This window comes from Lolium rigidum, chromosome 5 (genome assembly GCF_022539505.1).
Source record: "Lolium rigidum isolate FL_2022 chromosome 5, APGP_CSIRO_Lrig_0.1, whole genome shotgun sequence".
Lineage (NCBI taxonomy): Eukaryota > Viridiplantae > Streptophyta > Magnoliopsida > Poales > Poaceae > Lolium > Lolium rigidum.
Genome location: NC_061512.1, coordinates 25,304,159 through 25,312,799, shown reverse-complemented (window position 1 = coordinate 25,312,799; position 8,641 = coordinate 25,304,159).

Here is an 8,641-nt window from a genome sequence, read left to right as displayed (position 1 = left end):
GAAGGAGATATGCCCTAGAGGCAATAATAAAGTGGTTATTATTTATATCTTTATGTTTATGATAAATGTTTATATATCATGCTAGAATTGTATTAACCGAAACATTAGTACATGTGTGATATGTAGACAACAAGAAGTCCCTAGTATGCCTCTTAAACTAGCTTGTTGATTAATGGATGATTAGTTTCATAATCATGAACATTGGATGTTATTAATAACAAGGTTATATCATTATATGAATGATGTAATGGACACACCCAATTAAGCGTAGCATAAGATCTCGTCATTAAGTTATTTGCTATAAGCTTTCGATTCATAGTTACCTAGTCCTTATGACCATGAGATCATGTAAATCACTTATACCGGAAAGGTACTTTGATTACACCAAACACCACTTGCGTAAATGGGTGGCTATAAAGGTGGGATTAAGTATCCAGGAAAGTATGAGTTGAGGCATATGGATCAATAGTGGGATTTGTCCATCCCGATGACGGATAGATATACTCGGGCCCTCTCGGTGGAATGTCGTCTAATGTCTTGCAAGCATATGAATGAGTTCATAAGAGACCACATACCACGGTACGAGTAAAGAGTACTTGTCGGAGACGAGGTTGAACAAGGTATAGAGTGATACCGAAGATCAAACCTCGGACAAGTAAAATATCGCGAGACAAAGGGAATTGGTAATGTATGTGAATGGTTCATTCGATCACTAAAGTCATCGTTGAATATGTGGGAGCCATTATGGATCTCCGGATCCCGCTATTGGTTATTGGTCGAGTGAGTACTCAACCATGTCCGCATAGTTCTCGAACCGTAGGGTGACACACTTAAAGTTGGATGTTGAAATGGTAGTTCTTGAATATGGAATGAAGTTGGAATATTTGTTCGGAGTCCCGGATGTGATCCGGACATCACGAGGAGTTCCGGAATGGTCCGGAGAATAAGATTCATATATAGGATGTCATTTTATGTGAATAAAATGTCGCGGAAGGTTCTATGGAAGGTTCTAGAAGGTTCTAGAAAAGTCCGGAAGAAACCACCAAGGAAGGTGGAGTCCACAAGGGACTCCACCTCCATGGCCGGCCAGCCCTAGTGGGGGTGGAGTCCCAAGTGGACTCCACCATAGGGGGCCGGCCACCCCCACATGGGAGGTGGGAATCCCACCTTTGGGTGGGAGTCCTAGTTGGGCTAGGTTTGCCCCCTCCTATGGAAGGTTTTGGTTTCGGGTCTTATTCGAAGACTTGGACACCAACACTTGGGATCCACCTATATAATGAGGGGCCAAGGGAGGGGGCCGGCCACCCCAAGACCACAAGCTGGCCGCCCCCCATAGAGTGGCCGGCCACCCCTCCCAAACCCTAGCTTTGCTCCTCCACTTCATATTGCCCGGTTTGCTTAGCGAAGCTCCGCCGGACTTCTACACCGCCACCGACACCACGCCGTCGTGCTTGTCGGATTCAAGAGGAGCTACTACTTCCGCTGCCCGCTGGAACGGGAGGTGGACGTCGTCTTCATCAACAACCGAACGTGTGACCGAGTACGGAGGTGCTGCCCGTTCGTGGCGCCGGAACCGATCGTGATCAAGATCTTCTACGCGCTTTTGCAAGCGGCAAGTGAACGTCTACCGCAGCAACAAGAGCCTCATCTTGTAGGCTTTGGAATCTCTTCAAGGGTGAGACTCGATACCCCCTCGTTGCTACCGTCTTCTAGATTGCATCTTGGCTTGGATTGCGTGTTCGCGGTAGGAAAATTTTTGTTTTCTATGCAACGTTATCCTACGGTGGTATCGAGCCGTGTCTATGCATAGATGGTTGCACGAGTAGAACACAATGGTTTGTGGGCGTTGATGCTCTTGTTATCTTTAGTTGAGTACTTTGCATCTTTATGGCATAGTGGGATGAAGCGGCTCGGACTAACTTTACATGACCGCGTTCATGAGACTTGTTCCTCGTTCGACATGCAACTTGTATTGCATAAGAGGCTTTGCGGGTGTCTGTCTCTCCTACTATAGTAAAGATTCAATTTACTCTTCTATTGACAACATTAGTATCAACGTTGTGGTTCATGTTCGTAGGTAGATTAGATCTATATCGAAAAACCCTAAACCACGTAAAATATGCAAACCAAATTAGAGAGCGTCTAACTTGTTTTTGCAGGGTTTGGTGATGTGATATGGCCATAATGTGATGATGAATATGTATGAGATGATCATTATTGTATTGTGGCAACCGGCCGGAGCCTTATGGTTGTCTTTAAATTTCATGTTGAGTAGTATTTCAAAGTAGTTGTAATAGTTGCTACATGGAGGACAATCATGAAGACGGCGCCATTGACCTTGGTGCTTCGCCGACGATGATGGAGATCATGCCCGAAGATGATGGAGATCATGTCCGTGCTTTGGAGATGAAGATCAAAGGCGCAAAGACAAAAGGGCCATATCATATCACATATGAACTGCATGTGATGTTAATCCTTTTATGCATCTTATTTTGCTTAGATCGCGACGGTAGCATTATAAGATGATCCCTCACTAAAATCTCAAGATAATAAAGTGTTCATCCTTAGTAGCACCGTTATCAAGTCTTGTCGTTTCGAAGCATCTCGTGATGATCGGGTGTGATAGATTCAATAAGTACATACAACGGGTGCAAGACAGGTTTTGCACATGCGGATACTAAGGTGGCCTTGACGAGCCTAGCATGTACGGACATGGTCTCGGAACACATGATACCGAAAGGTAGAGCATGAATCATATGGTTGATATGATGAACACTTTGAGTGTTCGCCAATGAAATCACACCTTTTCTCGTGATGATCGGGTTTAGGTGCGGTGGATTTGGTTCGTGTGATCACTAAGACAATGCGAGGGATATTGTTTTGAGTGGGAGTTCATCTAGATTTTTAATTATGTAGAATTAAAATTTGAACTCAATTTGTCATAAACTTAGTCTAAACTATTGCAAATATATGTTGTAGAGATGGCGTCCCCAATCAATTTTAACCAGTTCCTAGAGAAAGAAAAGCTTAAGAGCAACGGTAGCAACTTCACCGATCTGGTTCCGTCATGTGAGGATCTTCCTCTCCGGCGGAAATCTGCAATATGTGCTTGATGCACCGCTAGGTGACCCTCCTGCGAAACTGAAACCGATGAAGTAAAAGCTGTTTACGCGACTCGGAAAACTCGGTACTCTCAAGTTCGAGTGTGCCATCTTATGCGATCTGGAATCCGATCTTCAAAAACGTTTTGAGCACCACGATCCTCATGAGTTGATGAAAGAGTTGAAGACTATTTTTGAGACTCATGCGGCCGTGGAATGCTATGAAGCATCGAAACAATTTTTCAGTCTGTATGATGGAAGAAGGCAGCTCCGTTAGTGAGCACATGCTCGCCATGACCGGGCATGCGAAGAAACTCGGTGACTTGGGAATAGTGATTCCTAATAGATCGGGGATTAATCGTGTCCTTCAATCACTGCCACCAAGTTACAAGAACTTTGTGATGAACTACAATATGCGGAACATGAACAAGGAGTTACACGAACTCTTTGGCATGCTAAAAGCTGCTGAGATTGAGATCAAGAAAGAGCACCAAGTGTTGATGGTCAACAAGACCACCGGTTTCAAGAAACGAGGGCAAGTCTAAGGGAAAATTCAAGAAGGGTGGCAAGAAAGCTGCCACGCCTCTGTGAAACCTAAGAACGGCCCTAAGCCCGATGCTTGAGTGCTATTACGCAAGGAGAAGGGACACTGGAAGCGTAATTGCTCCAAGTATCTGGCTGATCTGAAGAGCGGCCTTGTCAAGAAGAAGAAAGAAGGTATATATGATATACATGTTATAGATGTTCATTTCACTGGTTCTCGTTCTAGTACCTGGGTATTTGATACTGGTTCGGTTGCTCATATTTGTAACTCGAAACAGGAACTAAAGAATAAACGACAAGCTGCTGAAGGATGAAGTGACGATGCGCGTTGGAAACGGATCCAAGGTCAATGTGATCGCGGTCGGCACACTTCCTCTACATCTACCTTCGGGATTAGTTTTAAGCCTAAATAATTGTTATTATGTACTGCGTTGAGCATGAACATTATATCTGGATCTTGTTTAATGCAAGACGGTTATTCATTCAAGTCCGAGAATAATGGTTGTTCTATTTTTATGAATAATATCTTTTATGGTCGAGCACCACAAAAGAATGGCTTATTTCTGTTAGATCTCGATAGTAGTGATACGCATATACATAACATTGATGCTAAGCGAATTAAATTGAATGATAATTCTACTTATATGTGGCACTTGTCGTCTTGGTCATATTGGAGTGAAACGCATGAAGAAACTCCATACTGATGGATTACTAGAATCACTTGACTTTGAGTCACTTGATAGATGCGAAGCATGTCGATGGGAAAAATGACTAAGACTCCATTTTACGGTATGATGGAGCGAGCTACTGACTTATTGGAAATCATACATACCGATGTGTGCGGACCAATGAGCGTAGCATCGCGCGGTGGTTATCGTTATGTTCTAACCTTCACGAGATGATCCGAGTAGATATGGGTATATCTATTTCATGAAACATAAATCCGAAACTTTCGAGAAGTTTAAGGAATTCCAAAGTGAAGTAGAAAATCAACGTAACAAGAAGATTAAATTTCTACGATCCGATCGTGGAGGTGAATATCCGAGTTATGAGTTTGGCATGCATTTAAAGAAATGCGGAATACTTTCACAATTGACACCGCCGGGAACACCACAACGAAACGGTGTGTCCGAACGTCGTAATCGAACTCTCTTAGATATGGTTCGTTCTATGATGTCTCTTACTGATTTGCCGTTATCTTTTTGGAGTTATGCATTAGAGACAGCCGCATTCACTTTAAATAGAGCACCATCAAAATCCGTAGAAACGACACCGTATGAATTATGGTTTAATAAGAAACCTAAGTCTGTCGTTCCTGAAAGTTTGGGGTTGCGAAGCCTATGTAAAAAAGTTACAACCGGACAAGCTAGAACCCAAAGCGGAGAAATGCGTCTTCATAGGATACCCTAAGGAAACTATAGGGTACACTTTCTATCACGAGATCCGAAGGCAAAATCTTTGTTGCTAAGAACGGAACCTTTCTTGAGAAAGAATTTCTCACTAAAGAAGTGATCTGGAAGAAAAGTAGAACTCGATGAGATTGATGAATCTATACTCGTTGATCGAGTAGCGCGAGTACCGGAAGTTGTACTGTACCGCCTACACCGGCAACGAGAGGAAGCAAATGATAATGATCATGAAACTTCGAACGAGGAAACTACCGAACCTCGCAGATCGACAAGGGAACGTACCACTCCTGATTGGTTTGATCCTTGTCTAAATGTCATGATTGTGGATAACAATGATGAGGACCCTGCGACGTATGAAGAAGCGATGATGAGCCAAGATTCCAACAAATGGCAAGAAGCCATGAAATCCGAAATGGGATCCATGTATGATAACAAAGTATGGACTTTGGTAGACTTACCTGAGAGCCGAAAGGCTGTCGAGAATAAATGGATCTTCAAGAGAAAAACAGATGCTGATGGTAATATTACTGTCTATAAAGCTCGACTTGTCGCAAAGGGTTTCCGACAAATTCAAGGAGTTGACTACGATGAGACTTTCTCACCGGTAGCGAAGCTAAAATCTGTGAGGATTTTGTTAGCAATAGCTGCATTTTTCGATTATGAGATTTGGCGGATGGATGTCAAAACGGCATTCCTTAATGGAGACATTGAGGAAGAGTTGTATATGGTACAACCCAAAGGTTTTGTCGATCCTAAAAATGCTCGACAAAGTATGCAAACTTCAGCGTTCAATCTATGGACTCGAAGCAAGCATCAAGAAGTTGGAACCGACGCTTTGATAAGGTGATCAAAGACTTCGGGTTTATACGAGTGTCATGGAGAGGCCTGTATTTACAAGAAAGTGAGTGGGAGCTCCGTAGCATTCCCGATATTATATGTAGATGACATATTATTGATCGGGAATGATATAGAACTATTAAGCGATGTTAAGGGTTATTTGAATAATAGTTTTTCAATGAAAGACCTTGGTGAAGCATCATATATATTAGGCATCAAGATTTATAGAGATAGATCAAGACGCCTAATAGGGCTATCACGAGTACATATCTGGACAAGATTCTAAAGAAATTTAGAATGGACGAAAGTAAGAAAGGGTTCTTACCTATGTTACCGGGCAAGGTATTGAGTAAGACTCAAGGACCGGCTACGGCGAGAAGAAAGAGAAAGGATGAATAATATCCCCTATGCCTCGGCGAGTAGGATCTATCATGTATGCCATGCTATGTACTAGACCGGATATAGCACATGCTTTGTTAGTTTGACTAGCGAGATATCAAAGTGATCCGGGAATGGAACATCTGGACAGCGGTCAAGAATATCCTGAAGTACTTGAAAAGAACTAAGGATATGTTTCTTTGTTATGGAGGTGACCAAGAGCTCGTTGTAAACGGTTACACCGATGCAAGTTGGAACACCGATCCCGATGACTCTAAGTCACAATCTGGGTACGTGTTTATATTGAATGGTGCTTGCGATGAAGCTGGGCAAGCTCGAAGCGGTGCACGGTGGCGAAGTCTTCAACGAGAATCGAGTACATAGCGGCTTCGGAGGCTTCATCGAAGCGGTATGGATGAAGAGGTTCATTGTAGAGCTCGGTGTGGTTCCTAGTGCATTGGACCCATTAATCATTTACTTGTGATAACATGGGTGCCATCGCCAATGCACAAGAACCAAGGTCACACAAGAGGCTGAAGCATATCAAGCTGCGTTACCACTCGATTCGCGAGTACATCGAAGATGGAGAAGTAAAGATTTGCAAAGTACACACCGATCCGAATGTAGCAGATCCGTTGACTAAAGCTCTCCCTAGGGCAAAGCATGACCAACACCGGAATGCCATGGGTGTTAGGTATATTACTATGTAATCTAGATTATTGACTCTAGTGCAAGTGGGAGACTGAAGGAGATATGCCCTAGAGGCAATAATAAAGTGGTTATTATTTATATCTTTATGTTTATGATAAATGTTTATATATCATGCTAGAATTGTATTAACCGAAACATTAGTACATGTGTGATATGTAGACAACAAGAAGTCCCTAGTATGCCTCTTAAACTAGCTTGTTGATTAATGGATGATTAGTTTCATAATCATGAACATTGGATGTTATTAATAACAAGGTTATATCATTATATGAATGATGTAATGGACACACCCAATTAAGCGTAGCATAAGATCTCGTCATTAAGTTATTTGCTATAAGCTTTCGATTCATAGTTACCTAGTCCTTATGACCATGAGATCATGTAAATCACTTATACCGGAAAGGTACTTTGATTACACCAAACACCACTTGCGTAAATGGGTGGCTATAAAGGTGGGATTAAGTATCCGGAAAGTATGAGTTGAGGCATATGGATCAATAGTGGGATTTGTCCATCCCGATGACGGATAGATATACTCTGGGCCCTCTCGGTGGAATGTCGTCTAATGTCTTGCAAGCATATGAATGAGTTCATAAGAGACCACATACCACGGTACGAGTAAAGAGTACTTGTCGGGAGACGAGGTTGAACAAGGTATAGAGTGATACCGAAGATCAAACCTCGGACAAGTAAAATATCGCGAGACAAAGGGAATTGGTAATGTATGTGAATGGTTCATTCGATCACTAAAGTCATCGTTGAATATGTGGGAGCCATTATGGATCTCCGGATCCCGCTATTGGTTATTGGTCGAGTGAGTACTCAACCATGTCCGCATAGTTCTCGAACCGTAGGGTGACACACTTAAAGTTGGATGTTGAAATGGTAGTTCTTGAATATGGAATGAAGTTGGAATATTTGTTCGGAGTCCCGGATGTGATCCCGGACATCACGAGGAGTTCCGGAATGGTCCGGAGAATAAGATTCATATATAGGATGTCATTTTATGTGAATAAAATGTCGCGGAAGGTTCTATGGAAGGTTCTAGAAGGTTCTAGAAAAGTCCGGAAGAAACCACCAAGGAAGGTGGAGTCCACAAGGGACTCCACCTCCATGGCCGGCCAGCCCTAGTGGGGGTGGAGTCCCAAGTGGACTCCACCATAGGGGGCCGGCCACCCCCACATGGGAGGTGGGAATCCCACCTTTGGGTGGGAGTCCTAGTTGGGCTAGGTTTGCCCCCTCCTATGGAAGGTTTTGGTTTCGGGTCTTATTCGAAGACTTGGACACCAACACTTGGGATCCACCTATATAATGAGGGGCCAAGGGAGGGGGCCGGCCACCCCAAGACCACAAGCTGGCCGCCCCCATAGAGTGGCCGGCCACCCCCTCCCAAACCCTAGCTTTGCTCCTCCACTTCATATTGCCCGGTTTGCTTAGCGAAGCTCCGCCGGACTTCTACACCGCCACCGACACCACGCCGTCGTGCTTGTCGGATTCAAGAGGAGCTACTACTTCCGCTGCCCGCTGGAACGGGAGGTGGACGTCGTCTTCATCAACAACCGAACGTGTGACCGAGTACGGAGGTGCTGCCCGTTCGTGGCGCCGGAACCGATCGTGATCAAGATCTTCTACGCGCTTTTGCAAGCGGCAAGTGAACGTCTA